Genomic DNA, 6703 nt, shown 5'->3' with positions numbered 1-6703 from the left:
TTTTTTCTTTTTTCGAGAAAACGAGAAGAAGTCGGGCAAGGGCGCTCTCTCTCTCTCTCTCTTTCTCCGCTTGTGCCTCGAAAAAAGAACGTGTATTTTTCCATTGAAATTATAATAGAATCTGAAACGGAATTCGTTACCTTTTTATTTCGCTCTCCGCGACTTGCTTCTGAAAATGGGAAAAACGGAACGGGAGAGGGAATTCACGCTTGAACGAGTTGAAATTCTCCTCCTCTTTCTCTATCTCCCTCCCTCCCTCTCTATCTCTCTTTCTCTCTCTATTTTTTTTTCTTTCTCTATTTTTTTATTTCTCTTTTTTTCTTTTTTCTTTTTGCACGTAATTAAATACGTCGTTATCTTTTTAATGAACTTTCGCAAATATTTCTCTCTATCTAGGTGCGTGCGTTTAATGGTTTTAGAAAATCCCAGAGGAGTCGAACTGTTACTACTACCATTACTACTACCACTACTACTGCTATTACTCTGTACTAGTTCGACTCACTGGACTCTAACGTACTCAATATATTTCTTCGGTGACAGTTCGCACTCACATATGCACACATATTTTTATACATGTATGTACATTTTACTACGTCTATCTATTATCCAGATAAATGTGTTACTCTTTAACGTATCCATGTAGCTTTATTTGACGATTATGACGACTACGATGACGACGACGACGACGTTGCCTAGGAGGAAGAAGAAGAGGACGACGCGACGATGACGACGACAACGTGCTCGCTACGAGATTCTTTTTTTCCGCTTTAGAGAACTTCAAAACGGTATTAAAAATTCAGCGGAATAGTGAGATGAAAAAGGTAACGACATGTATAATTACATGAAAAAAGAAAAAGGGAAAAAATAGTAGAAAGAAAAGAATAGACTCACTGACAGACTCATTAGATTTAGCAACGTAATGAACGTGTGACGTGGCCGCCTTTTAATACTATTTAATATTTTCATCGTGTATTCTAACCGAACAGTATTCTTTATTAAAAAAAAAAAAAAAAAAGAGAGAGAGAGAAACAGAAAAGAATTTTGCACATTTGCGCTACGAATAGTCGAATAAAAGAAACGAACGCGTAGAAACGAGACAATTAAGCTAGAGTTCCAATAGAGAATAAAATGGGATAGAGAGCCCTTTCGCGTTTTTCTGATTATTTTCATTTTAAACCACGCTCGTTTTCGCGCGTTCTCGCGGCTGTGCGAAATTGCAAGCGTCTCGTTTTCAAAAACAGAAGGGGAACGAAAAGTGAAAGAAAAAGGAAAGAACAAAAAATAAAGAAAAGTATCAACGATGAAAAGAAAGAAGAAATATAGCATACTTGGACGTGAACGTTCCGAGTAGTCAGTGATAAAATACATTTCCAACCATACTTAAAATAATATACTACCGTATATAATAAGATTTGAGATCGTAAATAAATGATCTTGACTTATTTTATTCTTCTATAGATTATCGAACGAATCGATAGGTCGTGTATATTTGTCTTATAAAAATTTATTCGACTTATATATATATTTCAATGATGAAATACATACATTTATCAAATCGATCTATTTTTTATTCATTTTCTTTTTATTTACTTATTTATTTATTTATTTATCTTTATTTTTTTTTTTATTAGATATTACACAGAAAGAGATAATAAAAGGCGTTTGTAGATAAATTCTTCTAAATAATGACGATAAGTGACAGTAAGAAGAAGTCGATAAGGATGCCGACCTACTCAATTTCCTTTCGTATCAAGACATTTTGTCGATGACAGTTTCTCCGATATCTCGCGCACATTGAGAATCTCGACGTTCTCGAGTGACAATTTTTATCTCAATGAATCGACAAAACACGATTTCCTAGAAAATCACTCTATCCTTTCGATCCTTCTTAGGCATATATGTATATATATATATATATATATTTTTTTTTTTCCTATCATTTCTTTTTTATCGATTATCATCCAAGCAAATATTTTTTCTCTTATAAACAAGATATATCAATGGATAAATTCCGACATAGACACGTGATACGCCCACATATCGACGTGATAACGAATCGTGCGAATAAAATGCAAACTTTTCATTGTGAAAGAAATTTCGTTAAAAAATTTGGTGCTTTTGTGGGTCAAACAAAACTCATACGCATAACGGTGAACGTTCTCGCATAAATATCAAAGCTCTAATTAGCCTGGCGGGTACGCACGTGCTGCAGGCTGTCCCCGAAAACCCATCGAATTCGTAATTATGGGTTTAATTGAAAACGCCGGTGGCTTCTCTCTGTCACCGTCACCGAAGTAGCTCGCTTCGAACGTGGGTGGTATTCGAAAAGGGATAGACAGAGAAAGAGAAATAGAGAGAAAGAGGAGGATGGAATAGGGGAAAAGAGTCGTAACCTCGAATCTCGTGGGAGAAAACCGATTCGAAGCTTTTATCGACGTAGGGCTTGTTAACGAAGGGTCCAAGTTGAAAGAGTACTATTTTATAGAAGGCCAAGGTCGAAAGTAAAAATGTGAAAACGATTTAAAACGAGTTGAATTCAAGAAAAAGATTCAACGATATCTTTTACTCCATTAGAACATTTTATTTCACGAAACGCATATGATACGATATATAAAAATGAAAAAGAAACAAAAGAAAAAAATGTACGTACGTGCGCGTTTGTTACGCATATGATTTATACGTAATAACAAAGCATAGAAAATAATTCGGATCGATAAATCATATTGTTTACATAAAGGTAACCTGATCTACTAGGTATCTATATATATATGTATATATACAATAGTACGTGCTTACATTACTCATAAGTACACAAACGATTCTATCCAAACAAAGTCATTGATCGGTCGCTCTTTCGTTTTCGTTTGACCTCTTGTCATTGCCCTTGAAGTTCTTCGATATAAGACAGTACCGATCGGGACACTGTGGAGATCGCACGTCTTGGAGTTTCTCTCTCTTCGATTATAATTTCCTCAAAATTTTTCAACAAGAAGACTCACGTAAGTAATATTTCGATTGATCGAACTATTTATTAGAGAATCTCATCGTTAATTAATTAAGTTCGTTTTTATTTTTTGCTTTTATATTTAAGATTTTTTTCGAAGAGTACAAATTTTAGAAACGTTTAATTGTTCGGACAATACAAATTTGTCAGATTATTTGATACGTTTCCTGACCTTGCTACTTTTATATATATCTCGCTCTCTCTCTCTCTCCCTCTCTCTCTCTCTCTCTCTCTCTCTCTCTCTCTCTCTCTCTCTCTTTCTCTCTCTCTTCTCGCTCTTTCTCTGGACAGTATCGCCGAAAGCGTTTTCCTCCGATACTAGTGCGATACACCATCCCACCTGTAGAACGAGTATGGGGGACATAGCTGGAAGCTGTATTATCCCATGCAGCATATAATTGACGCTTACTCCGTATATTTCAAGCGATTACCTACACGCTCAGCCTTCATTTTCTCTATCTATATTCTACTTATATTCCGAATATTTCTATATAATTCATTTATGCGAAACGAATAAGATTAAGAATATTTTTTCCTTATTTGTTATTATTAACGTAAGGAAAGTATAGGCAAATATCTCGTTCGAGCGAGTGTTAACGTTTCTATTAATGCTTCTTTCCTTTCTTTTTCTTTTTTTTTTTTTTTTTAAGATTTTATTTAACGTATCCTACAAATTTTAATGCGTCACAGAGATATTTTTATGTACACAAATAGCAAGGACATAATTAGATCGTACGAACAAACAGTATTAGCTACATGCGTATGTTATTGTAACAATATTTTTTTCTAGGATTTATTCTGCGTTAGTTATACAGTTTAATATATGGATTAGTTCTTAAATTTATTTAACGTATCCTGCAAATTTTAATGCGTCAGAAAAATATTTCTACGTACGTACATACGAAGGTCATAATTAGATCGTACAAACAAACGGTATATTAGCTACATGCGTATGTTATTGTAACAATATTTTTTTCTAGGACTTATTATGCGTTAGTTATACAGTTTAATATATGAATTAGTTTCTAAATTTATCTTACGTATACGAAAATATCAAAGCCGACCAGAAACATCAAAGCATGCGTAAGAACGGACATTAATCGAGTATAACGATCTTTAACGATTTCGAAAAACATTGCAGAGAGAAAGAGAGAGAGAGAGAGAGAGGGTGGAGAGGAGAGGAGAGAGAGAGGAAGGAAGTCTGTACGGAGATTGAACGGTCTGCGCGTAATCCAGAAGTCGTCGAACTGTTTGTTTCTCTTTGGAGTCGAAGTAATAACACGAGTCGATCTTATGTTAGACGGGAGATAGAAAGAGAAAGAGAAAAAAAGAAAGAGAGAGAAAGAGAGAGAGAGAGAGAGAGAAAGACAGAGATGGTAGAGGAAGAAATGCGTTATGAAGTCTGGCCGGGAAACGAAGTAACACAACGGAAGGTTTCAGTTTCTTCTTACTCTCTTTCTCTTTCTCTTTCTCCTCCTTTTCTTCCTCTACTCGTCTTTCAACCCCCATCCGCATCTCTGCAACTCCTCTCGTAACTCATATCCAAGTTAAACAAGCAAACGCCGAAGCGTTGGCGCGTAAACGTGCGAGCTAGTGAATTCTCTCGCTAGGTAAGTTAGCTCGTGGCTAGCCAGTTTTCTATCTCTCTAGTTTCTCGTCTTTCGTCTTTCGCTGGAAAACGTGGAGGAAAACGATAAAGAAGAAAAGGAGGAGACGTTGAGATAAATCACGTTGGGGGTAAGCGTCTAACCGATATATATATTTCATCGCCAAGCACGAGCTCGAAACGAACGGACCATAGGACGTCAACTCTTTGTTAAATTTAATAAATTACGTACATATATATATATATATATATATGTAGATATATATATATATAATATATAGAAAGGTATTAGATAGTTTACAATGCGTTATTTTACTAGTTTTATTTATTTATTTATTTATTTTTTTTATATCTTTTCTTCTATCTCTTTTCGATTCATTCTTACAGTTAAATTTTATTCGACCTTTATTCGGGGCTTTAAGAAGAAAGAGAAAAGTTAGTTTCATTATTGATTCAATAAATATTTGAAACGTCGATTTTTATGAAGAGACGATTGGTTTATATTGATTGAATTATTATTACAATTGAATCAATTAATAGTTAGATAAGATATAATAGATACAATGCATAGATATAATGGAAGCAATTGGAAAAACAAGGAAAGCCTGTAAATCATTCAACGTTCATTAAAAACTATCGTTGTTCGTTAAACGTGAAATGAGTATAAGAGTTATTAGATTCCGTACGTGCCTTTTGTAGGAAAATTTCAATTGGAGATTGGTCTTGATATATTTCACGGATAGAGAACGATTATAACTGTGTGAATATTATGCTGAAACGCGGTCGAAAGTCACTGCGATATTCGGCTACCCTACTGGCCGACATAATTTCTGGCTGAATCTTCTCTCTCACTTCATCTCTCTCTCTCTCTCTCTCTCTCTCTCTCTCTCTCTCTCTGTCTCATTCTCTTTCGTTGTCTTTCTCTCTCCGACTCTCATATAGATAGCAAACGCAGATACATGGATTTGGATATTCGTGCAAACCTGATATCCGAATTATGACGTAGCCGTCGTTCAGTTCAGCATTCAAAGAGCATCCACGCTCGAATTAATTCACGTATGGAGTTATTTCATGCATGAGTATTCGTGTGGAAGACTCGATCGACGTTATTTGGAGTAGAAGTAATAATAAACATTCGATGCCGACTTCGTCGTTATCGTTTTCTCTTTCTTTTTCCTTTTTTTCTTTTTCTCTCGAGTTATTTTAGAAATATAAGATTGCGCACGACAGTATGCATTTTCGTAGCATAGTTTATAATATTTAGAAAAAAAGAAAAAGATATGATAAAATCGATTCGTAATTAATACGATTGTTCGTTATACTCGAAAATATGGTTAACTATTTTTTTTCTTTTCTTTTCTTTTTTTTTTTTTTTTAAGGCAACGCGACTTCGACTATGTACCACTGTTATAAATATAGATCAAGAAAACGCATTTAGATTCTTCTAAGCTAACAATAAGACTTTGGCTACGATGCCAAAAGCTGTCTAGTTCGTACCCGTTCGAAATTCACATTTTTTTATTCGTATCTAGTTGGAAATAAGTTCGCTCTATGATACGTTAACGCATAAGACATTTAATCTATTTATTGAATCAGATTGGATTAATTTTTAAGTGTCAACAATTCTATCCATATTTTCAACTTTAAGAGATATTTCTATTGATACCAATTAATTAATAAACTCATTCTAATGCGTCGGTGGATAGAATTTAATAATTTGTTCCAATTCAAATCATAATTTGTATTAAGTATTAAAATTCTAATTAGCTTATGCGGTAAACACAGCTTGGCTTGAGAGAAACACCATTAGCATGGAAGGAACGGAAGATAGAAAGAAAGAAAGAAAGAGAAAAAGGAAGAGAAAAAGAGAAAGAGAGATAGAAAGAAAGAAAGAGAGGAAACTATAAGATTCTTCCTCTCTTCTCTCTCTTTCTCTCTCTTTCACCGGCTTGCTTGAAACAACGTCGCACAAACATTCGCTATATTAACGGCCCGTGAGAACGAACCGGTTGGCTTAATGGCATCATCGTAGGAAACGCGCAGTTACGAAGTCGCCTCGTTGCGTCCTCTCTTTTTTCTATCTTTTTCTCTCT

At 34.7% G+C, this 6703-nt stretch overlaps 1 protein-coding gene and 1 long non-coding RNA gene across 7 annotated transcripts in view; one reads left to right on the top strand and one right to left on the bottom strand.

The window, feature by feature from the left end:
* Positions 1-688, top strand: part of LOC122635775 — a 70593-nt gene extending 69905 nt beyond the window's left edge. Inside the window, exons 2-3 of one of the 2 annotated variants that reach the window (XR_006328747.1) lie at positions 397-575; positions 644-688. This is a non-coding gene — a long non-coding RNA (uncharacterized LOC122635775). Of the gene's footprint in view, positions 1-396; positions 576-643 lie in introns of those variants that run through there. The other variant, XR_006328746.1, reaches the window with a different exon arrangement.
* The window catches only part of LOC122635763 (hemicentin-1), a 151716-nt gene that overhangs the window by 61098 nt on the left and 83915 nt on the right, over positions 1-6703 (bottom strand). The gene's annotated exons all lie outside the window — the stretch shown is intronic.

This window comes from Vespula pensylvanica, chromosome 19, assembly GCF_014466175.1.
Source record: "Vespula pensylvanica isolate Volc-1 chromosome 19, ASM1446617v1, whole genome shotgun sequence".
NCBI classification, from domain to species: domain Eukaryota; kingdom Metazoa; phylum Arthropoda; class Insecta; order Hymenoptera; family Vespidae; genus Vespula; species Vespula pensylvanica.
The sequence above is the reverse complement of the archived record's forward strand: the minus strand, read 5'-3'. Positions and strand labels throughout refer to the sequence as shown.